Source organism: Diabrotica virgifera, chromosome 9 (genome assembly GCF_917563875.1).
Source record: "Diabrotica virgifera virgifera chromosome 9, PGI_DIABVI_V3a".
Taxonomy (NCBI): Eukaryota; Metazoa; Arthropoda; class Insecta; order Coleoptera; family Chrysomelidae; genus Diabrotica; species Diabrotica virgifera.
The window spans coordinates 121472174-121485811 of NC_065451.1; positions in this window are offsets into that span (position 1 = coordinate 121472174).

The following is a 13638-nucleotide window of genomic DNA, read 5'->3' on the forward strand; positions in this document are numbered from 1 at the left end:
TTTCTTAATTAAATAAATGTTGAGTGGATTCTATTCTTTCTAAACCATCTTTTAATCAAAAATGACATTGACATTTTGTTACGCTTGAAATGCTACAATTGCTATGGTTGTATTGTTAACTATTGAAAATTCATGTAAATACAATATTCACTCACAGAATATTAATTGCTCAAATATAAGTAGTAGTATATAATTGATTCTGTTTTCCAATAGTAAATAATAGAAATATAAAGTTAAAAATGATTTTATTTGCTTATATATTAACAGCTTAATAATGTTATATTTTATATAGGGTGAGGCAGATAAAGGGCCTATTAGAAATATCTCGAGAAATAAAGGTAACTGAATTATGAAAATTGGAATAATGGGGTTTTGAAGACTGATATACTTAATGAAAATATTTTCATCTACTTGGTACTTCCGGTTATACCGGAAGTTGCTTATAACTTCGTTTTTTTAAATGGGACACCCTGTATATTTTGACATTTTTGGATTCTCCTCGATTTCTTCTTTCTTAAAATATAATGTTTTGTAACATTATACAGGGTAGGTTAAAAGATATTTACGTTTTCTTATTAATTTCGTAGCAATATTCACACCCTGTAGGATTGTAGTAGTTTGACATAATGATTTTCAATATAGTCTACTATTGTTAGCAATTATTAGTATAGCTAAATTTTTAATTTTATTATACAGGGTGGGTCTAAACTCGGAATGAGTATTTTCTGAGTTTTCTTAAATGGAACACCCTATATTTTAGTATTGTAATGAAATGATATTTAATGGTACTTTTTTATTTCTTAAGCATTCCCTATACCTAACTGCTTTAACCCATTAACCGCCAAGCAAAGAAATACTGCAATAATATATAATATATTTGATTAACTAGAGTAAAATAAACATAAACATTTGTAAAAAAATTGTTTTACACTTTGATAATGGCAGGTGTCACAACAACAAAATGGTTCGTTTTCGAACCTTTGGCGGAAATGAGATATAAAAATTGAAATACACAATTTTATTTTTTGTGAAAAGTCTCAAAACATTTAGAGTGTAAATGGACCTGGAAGTTTTGATAAACAAAAATAGTATTGTTAGAACATTGCCTACGGCCTTAACCTTCTTCAGCTTCTTTCTCAAAAACGAAGTCGAACGGTCCTCTATTTTTTTAGATATTATTTTAGATATTTCCAGTTTACACTTTCCAATCCTGTATCCAGTGTGCCAGTTGCATAAATTCGACAAATCTACATATTGTCTACAACACTACACAACCTCCCTTATGTAGCCCCCTCCCCACCCTAGATTGTAACAAAATTGAATACCCGAATACCCGTCTTTCTAAAGGTACGTTTCCACTACGTTCGTAATATTGGACCACCGAGGCAATGCCGCACGGTCGTTGGCGCACTGTTGCACGGTCCGGGAGCGCCAACCATCCACTATATTCACGAACCTCTTGCACTCCGCCCTCCCTGCAACTGCTCCAATCGATACTGTATGCGCTCCTCTATATATAAACCGACACCAATTGGAACGCCGAGGCGGAGCGCGCACTGTTGCACGGTCCGGGAGTGCCTACCATTCACTAGGTTTACAAACCCCTTGCAGTCCGCGCTCCCTCCAACTGCTCCCATCGATACGGCATGCGCTCCTCTACATATAAACCGTTACCTATTGGACCGCCGAGGCGAAGCGCGCACTTTTGCACGGTCCGGGAACGCCAACCATCCACTATGTTCACAAACATCTTGCGCTACGCGCTCCCTGCAACTGCTCCCATCTACATGCATCCTATACATATAAACCGCCACCTATTGGAGCGTTGAGGCGAAGCGCACACTGTTGCATGGTCCGAGAGCGCCAACCATCCACTATGTTCACGAACTTGTTGCGCTCCGCGCTCCCTGCAACTGCTCCAATCGATACGGTATGCGCTCCCTTACATATAAACCGCCAGATTGGAACGCCGAGGCAGAATGCGCACAATTGCACAGTCCGGGAGCGCCAAACGTGTCTACTATGTGGAGCAGTAGCAGGAGTTCGGAGCACAAGCATAGTGGATACGTGTTTTTACACATAATAAATAAATACCCCAACAAATTACTGCCTGTGCATCACCTTGAACTTATTCCTGATCAGACAGGATTATATGTCGACTTCCGCCAATGGTTCGTTATCGAACCATTATTTTCAAACACAAGATTTGATGACTCAGAAAAAATTTTTTTTGTATTTTTATAACAATTGGTGTACAAATAGGTTAAAAAATAATGTTTTAATTTATTTGACCACAAAAGTGTTATGCCAATAAAATTACTAGAGTAAAAATAAAGTTGTGTCGAAGGATTGAAAATGTCGGACATTTAGAAAATATTTTTGTGCTGAAAGCATGAGTTTAGAAATTAAACAAAATTAAATTTAGTTACACTTATATCTTCTTGTTGCTTAAAAAATACAACGATTTAAAAAAAATTAACGAATTGTCAAAAAAAAATTCTACAAAAAAATGGTGCGTTTTCGCACCTTTGGCGCTATATGGGTTAATTTGTGCTTAATTGTTAATCGCACCAACAATCTTAACTTCGATGGTATTTTGACAGTTCAACCATTATTGGCAATTTTAAGTATCAGTCTAGATTAATATGTATTTATTTCCAAAAAATTATTTGTGACTGAATATTTTCACGGCCAACCTAATACAATTTTACATATTGTGTGTTGCAATTAATGTTTTGTTTGAATCACCAATAACTCACAAATTAAAGCAGTTAAGTATAGGGAGTGCTTAAGTAATTAAAATGTACCATAAAACAACATTTCATTACAATACTAAAATACAGGGTGTTCCATTTAAGAAAACTCAGAAAATACTCATTCCGTGTTTCGACCAACCCTGTATACGAGTACTAAAACGAAAAATTTAGCTATACTAATAACTGTTAACAATAGAAGACTATATTAAAAATCATTTGAACATAAATAGAATTTATTATGTCAAACTACTACAAGCCTACAGGGTGTGAATGTTGCTACGAAATTAATAAGAAAACGTAATTATCTTTTAACCTACCCTGTATAATATTACAAAACCTTATATTTAAAGAAAGAAGAAATCGAGGAGAATTAAAAAATGTGAAAATATACAGGGTGTCCCATTAAAAAAAACGATGTTACAATCAACTTCCGGTATAACCGGAAGTAGCAAAGAGACCAAAATATTTTCATTAAATAGTTCACACCTCAAAACCCCCATATAACAATTTTCATGATTTTCTTACCTTTAGTTCTCGAGATATTTCTAATAGGCCCTTTATCTGCCTCACCCTGTATATCTTAATAAAGTTTTTCAGATGAGGATGTAGTTTTATCTGGTTGCAAGTATGTAGAAAGCGATTACTTTGGTAGTAAAAGCTGAAATAAATAAAATATCATACCTTAGAGTGTTCCTTTAAGATTTGAAGAGAACTACTGACCTTTCTGTTGGTTCGGTTAGATCTGTTCTGGCTGTTATAGCCTTTGGAGGTAGGAAGCCTCTTTGGTTTAAAGAATCTAAAAATAATTATAGTAAATAAATGTATACAGACAATGTTTACATGATTGGTAAACATAGGTTAAGGTCACGTCCTTGTCTTGTCAAGTCATTGTGTCAAAGGTTACAGTAGTACCAGAAGTAAATTAGTACACAAAGTACCCTAAAATTTAGTAAACATTTAGGTGAACCTAGCTTTAATGCAGATTTCAAAACATGAGTTGGTAATTATATTTTTCTTAGTGTCAGATTTGACTGACATTTGCACATTTCCTTCCTTCAGATGGAATTTGACTGGTGATATGATAGGAGGTCCTACTTCTCTTAGTTAGAGGATTTACACCCCAAATTTTATCCGAAGTAACCTTAGGAAGTATGAACTTATTTCTCAAATCGGTTTGAAAATAAGGAACCAGGAAGACAGGGATTTATAGCTTCCTAGATATTTTACAAAGTTTCGAAGTGAAACCTACAATTTTGGCCACATTACATCACAGGGTGAGGAGGAATATATTATCAATTCATATTAAAGTGGTAGAATTATTTTAGTGAATTAAGCTAGCTTAGTAGAACACATTTTACATTCATTATTAGCAGAATTCACTAATTTATTTTCTAGAAGTACAAATAATACTTAACTTTAACGCTGTAACCATTGTCATAATGCTTGGTTTGTTTTAGGCCTTGTTTGCTTTGTTGGGTTGTTTGGTTAATTTTCCGCTTGGTTGGTTTTCGCTATGTCCGATTTCAAGTTTTGGCATTAGTCTCCAATTTGTACTGGACTGGAATGGGTTTTGGGCATATAGTAGCAGCTTATCGTTGGTTGAACAGATAAACACCTGAATCTGTGGTCTTGGTTGGTTCATTTGCACTCAGCAGAAGCCCCAGATACCACCAATGGAGTACCGCACTTCAAAATCAATTAAACTTGGTGGCTACGGACTACGAGCTTAGTGGTAGGACTAATTCTACGCAGTAATCCACTAATCAAGGTAGGCTCTATCCTTATAATTTGATTGTATGAACATGGCCTAGTCAGCTTAAGGCCCTTCCAGTGTCACATTTCCTAAAAAGAGACATTCCGTCAGAATATGAACTTACTATAGTTGTGAAGGTTGATTAAATAAGGGCACAATTAAGTGTGTAATAATTAGAGATAACTTATAGTAGAGTTTTGTCTAAAGAACTAGGATAACAGGAAGTAATATAAATGTAACATACCTAAATAGAAATTGCAGCAGTCTTGATATTAACATAATTTAACAACCATTTTCACTTGTAAGCTTGAAGAACGTTTTAAAAGTACTAAATTGGTTGATACCATACAGGGTTATATAATTCAGATTCTCATAAAGATTAATTCCACCATCTGCATATAAATAAGTTTTCAATTGTTGCATGTGCATCGTTTTCATTTCATTAAACAGTAACATAACCAAACTTTGCATGTTTAGTTATTAAAATGTCAGTGTTCAGTGTAGGTTAGGCAATGTCATTACTTTATGCAAGGCGTTCCGTTGCAACTCCAGTGGCGTAACTAGAGGCTCTGGGGTTAATAGTAAATAAAGCAAATAAAGGAAATTATCAAATCATAGAATCTTTTATTTTTATTCTTAATTTACTTTATGAATTTTTACATATAAAAATTCGGAAAATTATTATTTAACAAGGTAAAAATAATTATTCAACAAAAATTATGAAATAATTAAGCAACAATTTGCAGGTAGAAAAGTGACAGATGCTAGCCGGGAAAGTACTTTCCCGGCTAGCTGGGAAAGTAAAGTAAGTAATAAGTCGCTTCCTGATTACTTCAAAGATTAGAAATCCATAAATTACTAACCGATTGTGAGTAAAATTATTTTAACTTATACCTAACCTATAAATCAAAACGAGTGACTAAAAAACTACAGGTCAGATTAAAAAATATAATGGTGTTTAGTGCAGTGCACTTAAACGAGCATGCATGAAAACCATTAAAGGAACAAAATGTTTTTGAAGTAGTTTTAATAGTAAACTCAATAATCATTAAAATTACATAAACATTGGGTGCCCGAGCACCCATAGCGATTTTGCTTGTGGGCTGAGCCCCCATAACAAAACCTGTAGGAACTTAAGCAGTTTGTAAGTTATTGTAAGTAATTTATTCGCTGTGCTCTTTTATTATTGTAGTACTGGTCCCAAAAAGATTATTTAAACACTGTTCGCTTAATACAATCAGGCTTTTAGTTGTCTACAGTACATTCATGTACGGCACATTTTATGTAAAAGTTGGATAACTAAAAGTTAATTAATATAATTCAGGTACCAGCTTATATAATGTTTTTTTGCAGATGTCATCTCGGACTAAAAGAATATTGGCTATTGCAAGCACTTTACAAGAACCTTCACTTCCTGAAACCGTTACAGGCGGAGTAAATGAGTCTGATTTTCAAACAATATTGATTTCTTATGAAGATCTACTTTTGGTGTTCAATAACGCTCTTGGAAACGTTGATGAAGGTACAGAACCTCTGAAGGAATGTACAGAAAATATGCATATAGAGGAGGGAGCAGGAGATTCTATTAGAGAACATGGAATTGTGAATAGAGGGCATGTATACGAAAATAATTCTGCAGAGACAAACTTTGCTTTTAATGAGGTAGTTATAGAAAGTACCGATAAAGCGAAATATATAGATAATTTCCACAGAAACAAGAAAACTGTTTTGGCAAAACAAGAGAAACGTTTAAAAAAAGAGTAAGCGGTGAAAGTTATATTGGCTACAAAAGAACGCCCTTACGAGTAATTACCCACAACCAAGACAGAGATGCTAGGGCTATCAAAGGTCGCTGTCTTCATAATTCCCTGCCAAAAAGAAAAGGGATGAGCTCATGTATGTGTGTTCAAATAACTGATGAAGGCAGAAAAAAAAATGTTTGACAATTTTTGGAAGAAACTAAAAACATGGCTTGAGAAGAAAGCCTATATTAAGGGATTAGTAGCCACAAGAGATATTAAAAGAAGAAGAAAAGAAGTAACTGGAAAACGTTTTAAAGGCGAAGGCCATGATTTATTTTTAACAAAGGAAACAGGGAAAAAGTAAGAGTTGGTCGAAGGTTCTTCTTAAATACCATTGACTTGAATACCAAGGACGAGACACTTTTATGAGATGGGTAAAAAGGGATGCTCGTTCTCCCAGCCCAAGGTCCAGTGATAATGACGAAGAAACTATAACGGTTAGGTAACGACACACTTACAATTAATAGAGCAGAAAAAGTTAAAGAATGGTTGGATTTACTCCCTAAGGTACCCAGCCATTATTGCCGGACTTCGTCAACAAAATTATATGTCGAGTCAACTTTTAGACCTTGTCTTCACATGTATGCTGTCTACAAAAAATGGTGCACGGAATCTAAACTGGCACCTGTTGGACGAACATATTTCACAGGTCTCTTAAAAAAAGATAAAATAGCAATTCACCATCCCAGAAAAAAACCAGTGTGATACATGCTGTGGATTCAAAGTTGGTACTGTAGATAATGAGGAGTACAACAATCATATCAAAAGAAAAGATGATGCTCGCACTGCTAAACGATCTGCTAAGGATAGCGCTAACTAGGAAAAGTTGGTCGTAACAACGGATTTGCAGAGTGTCCTCCTTTGCCCAAAACCAGAAGCATCGGCAATGTACTACAAACAAAAAAGTTCACAATTTTACAATTTAGGAGCTCAATAAAAGAGACGTTCATCTGTATGTTTGGCATGAGGCTAATGGGAGTGTCTCTTGCAATGAATTCACTTCATGCATAGTTCACTACATTTCTACAATGATATCCGAGACTTTTAAACATGTGGTCCTGATTTCAGATGGTTGCAATTACCAGAACAGGAATAAAGTATTAGCCAGCGCTTTAAGTGACCTTGCAAAGGGAAAATCAATCCTCATTGAGCAGTTATTTTTAGAAAAGGGTCATACAATGATGGAGGCAGCTAGTGTCCATGCTACCCTGGAACAATGCTTTAAGCCACCGATAAATTCACCATCGGACTCGGAATTCACATTGCTCGGATGAGGCTGGCCAGACCTAAGCAGCCTTATAATGTTAATGTGGTTGATTTCAACTTTTTACTGAAGTACGAAAGTCTAGGTACAAACTTAGTCATTGAGACCAGGGAAGAAAACGGGTGACCCTAAAGTTACAGACATACGCCAACTGAGATATTTACCCAGGAGAAATTTGTTTTCAACTAGGATACACAGGTGATAGGAATCCACTACCTCAAAGAAGAAGAAAAACTGGCGCAAGTATACCTAAAAAATTGTACAGCTCAGAACTTCCAATAGCAGAATCCAAATGTCGTCATCTTCAAGAGCTAAAATCCGTCATTGAAAAAGATCACCATGCTTTTTAAGATTCTCTAAAGTTTAAACCAGAATAAAAAAAACTAAATTTAAAAGATTGGTACATATTTTCTTTATGTTTAAGAGTTTTACATTTGTTTTTTTAATTGCGTGTAACGTATTCGCATTAACATTTTTGAGCGTACATCTCTTCGTTATACGTAGTTCGGTTGAGTTTATTTTGGTTATTCCCATACAAGTGGCGTTGGTGGGAATATACCCTTTATTTTGGCTATTTCCATACATTTTGTCGATTAGCACACCGCGGGTGAATATGTCACGTGATACAAAAATAAATCCGTGACATTGCTGATTTCGACTGTGTTTATTTGCATACCTCTGGTATGTATGTCATTGTTGATGTTAATTTTCGAAAATTTTGTCTTTGAGCAAGCCCACATAATTTTTTTGGCAATCCTTGCGTTTAATTTTCGATTTTTTTTTTACTGGTTGGAACTTGAAACTACCTTCGTTGTGGTCAGATCCGCACCACTAGCTTTGGTTAGTGCGTTTACCTCTGTTGATTATGGTTTATGTAAGTCCCGGATGAGAGACTCCGAGGCATTTTTATTTTTAATTTTCGAGAATGTAGTCTTTGTGTCAAATTCATTTGCACATTGCTTTATGATTGTCACAAATTATTTTATTTGTCCAGGATGAAATATTCCATGGTACTTTTGTAGATAGTTTATTTGGTTGAGTTTTTTTTGTTATTAGTGCACCATAACAATTTTTTGTGTATTAAGTTAGCTTTTATTGAGCTTTCTTTTGTATTTAGTTTGCTTTTGTTGATTTTTATTTTAGTTATGTAACGTTGTGTCATGAGATTTCAAGGAGTTAATCCTTTTTTTGGTATCGTTCCATTGTTTTGTATGGAACCTATTCTGATTTCAAGCTGCGATTTACACCAAGTTAAAATCGTGCGGAGGCTGTGTAAGGATACGAAAACATTTCATATTTTTTTATCTTTTGCAGGAAATATTATCTTTCATTTTACCCTGTGTATTGTTACGGATAGGGGGAATAAGTTAGGCAAAAGTCTGGGTCTCTAACTTATTCCATACAAGGAGCTACTCAATTCACCCCCGGCCTATCCGTATCCTCGTCCATTTTCAAAATATGGCACGGCTTCGCTGGTCATCAGCTACGCCTCAGCCCTCCAGGGCTAAGGCAATGTGGAGATACAACAGGCCTTGACAACGGCGAGTGCAAAGGGGGACACTGAGTTCTAACAAGAACTCATTGTCGTTTCTTACATTAATAAAACCTAAAATAAACAGATACAGCTACTCTGGTAGCGTTTGGCTGGTTCTAAAAAGAACCAAGCCAAAGCTATTGCTTTCTTACATTTGAACAAGAACCCTAAAAACATTTGAACAAGAACCCTAAAAGAGAACACTGGAACTATTCTAAATGAAGAAATAAAAACAACTTCTTTGGTGTAGAATGACCCCAGACCACAGAGTCGGGGAAGGTAGGTGCAGCGCCCAAGGCTGACGGGCAAGCCCGTGCAGGCCGGAGGACGACTGCGGACTGAGATGTCGAGGATTGGAACCGCCAGCTTTTATAGAAGCGTCGCTGTGACGCGTGCGGCAAGCTGGGAATTCCAATGTCTCGACGGGTGGAGCCTGTGACTCGCGTCAGAGGAGAGAAGGCGGGGCGATGCACATCGCGAGCGTGAGCTGCGATGACAGTATCATACAAGTCTTATTTAATATTTATTAAAAACTACCTACTTGAGAATATTTTCCACGCATTTTAGAAGTCTCCTATGAAAAACATTTCATGTTTGTTTTTTTTTATCCTGAATATTGCCATTTCATATTTGCATTTAATTTTTTTCTCTTTTCTTCGTCGTAAGTTAAGAAACACTTACGACATTTATTTGTTTTTCTGTTTATTTCTCTCTAATTTTTCTTTCTTGTTGTAAGAAAACACTTAGAAGTATTTCTTTATGCATATATTTCTGTTGACTAACTGTTGTTCTTCCGTAAGTTAAGGACACTGATAGATATATTGTGTCTAAGCTATTTTCTGACACTTATTTACTTGTCTCAATTCTTATTTCTCGAAAAATACTAGCCTTGTGGTACTCCTTTCACAGGTTAAGCACTTGTAGTATTTTTCGCATTCCTCTACATTTTTGCGTATATAACTTGTCTGATTTTCGATATCATACTGCCCTAGTGAGATTTCTTGTGTTATCTCAGTGTACTGTACACACGAGAAAATCTCAGAGAACCATGGTAGGTACCAGAAATTCATCTCGGTCTAATTCACAGGACCGAAAGGAGTTCCAGGAGTCCGGTATGGCCCATTCTGCGCCAACCAGCGACCCTAGGGAACATATTTATCTTGATTATCTTTATTATTTATCTTTATATTATTATATAAATTTATATTTAGCTTGAGACAATTATTTATATTTAATTAATTTTCCTTTGAGTTGTTTGTCTAAAGGGTTTTTCTTTGTGTTCCCTTTCAAATCTAAAAAACAAAGTGGCGCCCTTTTGGCTTTATTTTGCTTCATTATTTACTTACTTTTTTGTACATTATGTCCTAGTTTAGCTCTAGTAGCAATTTTCCCTTTGTTATTTTTGTCTATTATTCATCACCTGTTTCCCAGCTAATAAGAAAATGTAAAGAACCACTCCCACATCTCTAACCGATTCTGAGCAACGGAGCTTTCGTTAATCCCATATGCTTTCCCTTTAATTGCCACAAGTATCACCTTTAAAGAATTTAGATAAATAATCAGAAGTTTTAAACGAAGTAAAATTAAATAGAACTAAATGTACATCTTTAATATTGAATATATTGGCTTCCTGAATACTTAACGAATTACTTGTGGATATTACAGGTATAGTCGAGGCATTGAAGCACAAAAGAAGGCCTTACTGTCGATTTTTGGCGCAGTAAGACGGATTTTAATGCAGTTTGGTGCGTTGGATTCGTGAGAATGTCAGGAAATTTTGTGAACTAATGTAATGAATAAGAAATCTGAAATTGCATTTGTGCATAAGAAAAATGCATTTCAAAAGTGCATTTTGAAATAGGCAATTATTATAAATTTGCAACTCGGTAAATTTTCTTACTCGGGGGCTTTTGGGGTCGCTGAAAATGAATATGAGGTCGGCGAGAGTGTGCAAACTACCTGGTGCATGCAGCGGGTGTAATAAACGTCTTCCTCTGAAGTATTGTGGTAATTTATCATATAATTGGCTTAAACTCATTACTCGGGGGTTTTTGGGGTCGTTGAAAATGAATATGAGGTGCCTGCAGCGGGTGTAATAAACGTCTTTTTTCAGAAACTAAAGACAAAGTGACAACACTGTGCGCTAACAGCTACCGGCACCTTACGCGCGCTTTCAAGATTGGGCCGTTGCGAGGGAGCGGAGAGACGATGACCGACCATAGAAGAACATACACGCTTTTTAATTCATTGTAACAAATATTAAGTTTTTTCGTTTGTAACCTTTAAAAATAAAGTTTCATTTAGAAATCACAATTCTTCATAAAAAGATTAATTCAACGACGTATTTGGTAGCAGAGCTGGTTGAAGAAATATATGTGATTTTTAAGAAGTTTTATCGTGACGAAAGGAAGCTATTGTACCCGGCATTTTTATTTTACATGTCCAGTGGAAGCAGAACAAACTTGAAAATCAGGTTAGACGAAACAAGCGAAGTTGGAACAAACTGTGAGTAATATTATCCTTTTTTTAGTCTTGAATACATTTATTTATTGATTTGGAATTGTTATCGATATTTTTTAATAGATTTAAGCTGCGTACACACTATTAAGCTAAAGACACGTTCACACTACATTTTGTATAAGGGAATATTAAATAATATTTTTTATTTTAAAACTCAATATGACTGATTTAAGGTGCATCCAGCCTTATTAAGCTAAAGACACGTTCACACTACATTTTGTATAAGGGACTATTAAATAATATTTTTTATTTTAAAACTCAATATGACTGATTTAAGGTGCATCCAGCCTTATTAAGCTAAAGACACGTTCACACTACATTTTATATTCGGGAATATTAAATATTATTTATTTTAAAACTCAATATAATTGATCTAAGGTGCGTCCACACTTATTAATCTAAGGCACGTTCACACTACATTTTATATTAGGGAATATTAAATATTTTTTATTTTAAATATCAATATGACGGACTTAGCTACGTACAAACCTAAAAGAGGTTCAGTTAGGGCGAAATTAACAAATTTTTCCAAATTTTTGCTAAAGTTGAAATCAAAGGAAGTTGTTGTTAGTACTGACTTAATTGAGTTACATGATAGGATAAGTTCATTATAGAATTAAAAAGAGAATTTAACGATATACAAACTACAATTGAGTCTATGGTTGAGGAAGACTTATTAGAGGACGAATTCGAAACAAGAAATACATTTGATGATGATGTTTATGATCAGGTCTCCAGTGCTAAAGATTTTTTAATTAAACACAAACAAACTACTGACAGTTCTAATAGCAGTCATAGCTTAAATGTTGAATCTTCAAATGCAGGCGTAGCCTTACGTGATGTACGTCTGCCTACTATCAGTTTGCCTAAAAATGAGGGGTCATATTCAAGTTGGCTCGAGTTCCGTGACATATTTCGTTCATTATTTCATGAAAATGATGTACTAAGTAACGTGCAAAAATTACACTACTTAAGAGCATCTTTACAAGGTGATGCTGCCTTAGTAATTAAATGTCTGAAAATATCGTCTGCAAATTATACTATAGCGTGGAGTGCATTGTTAGAGCGATACGACAATAACAAATTGTTAATTCATAATCATATTAACGACGTTCTACACCTTCGTAGCGGGGTATGCCTCTCAGAGGAAGGGGGGGGGGGGAACTTATATGCAAGCGAAAGTTGGTAACAATGCATTTATAGCAGAATACTCAAACATCATGCCTGCTCGCCCGCGTAGTCGTAGTGCTCGCCCGCTCACCGGCGTAGGCAGTATGGAGATATAAACGTACATGCATAACCTAAAAAAAATGGAAAAGGAAAAGAATCAGCTTCGTTCGAGCATTACAGGCAGATTTACAACAATTAAAAAAATTAATAAGTATAATAGAAGTAAAAAAGTTGGTTTAAGCAATTTTAAAACTATACAACCAACTGAACATTCAGAAAAACAGAAAACTATACCTGTCCAAGGATCTAGAATTATAAATTTAAAATATTTATCTGAACAAACTTGTTCATTTTGTAAAGCTGATTTGATTTTGAAAAATGTTGTGAAAGAAAAAAGTCATGGTTTGGGATCCTACTTTGATGTAAAATGTCATTCCTGTGGTAAAATAAAAATTTCCTCAGAAAAATATAACCCTGCAACTGGTCGATAAGTATTTAAAATTAATTCTAAAATGGCTTTAGGTAAGATTTTTTAACTTCTTTTGAATTTCATAAATAAATGTTGATTTTATTTTAAAAATTATTGTTGTAGCTTCTCTTCATGCTGGTGGCGGTATAACCAAGACTAATAAATATTTATCTTTGCTTGATTTACCGTTAGCAAGTCCCAAAACATACAAGAAACATGAAAGGCTTATTGGACCTTACATTGAGGAAGTAGCAAAAGATTCATGCGTAGAAGCAGTGTTGGTAGAAAAAGAAATGACAGAAGAAAATTTAGAAAAGTTATAAAAAACATTGTAAGTTTATGAATTAATTTCATTTTGGATCTAGGATTA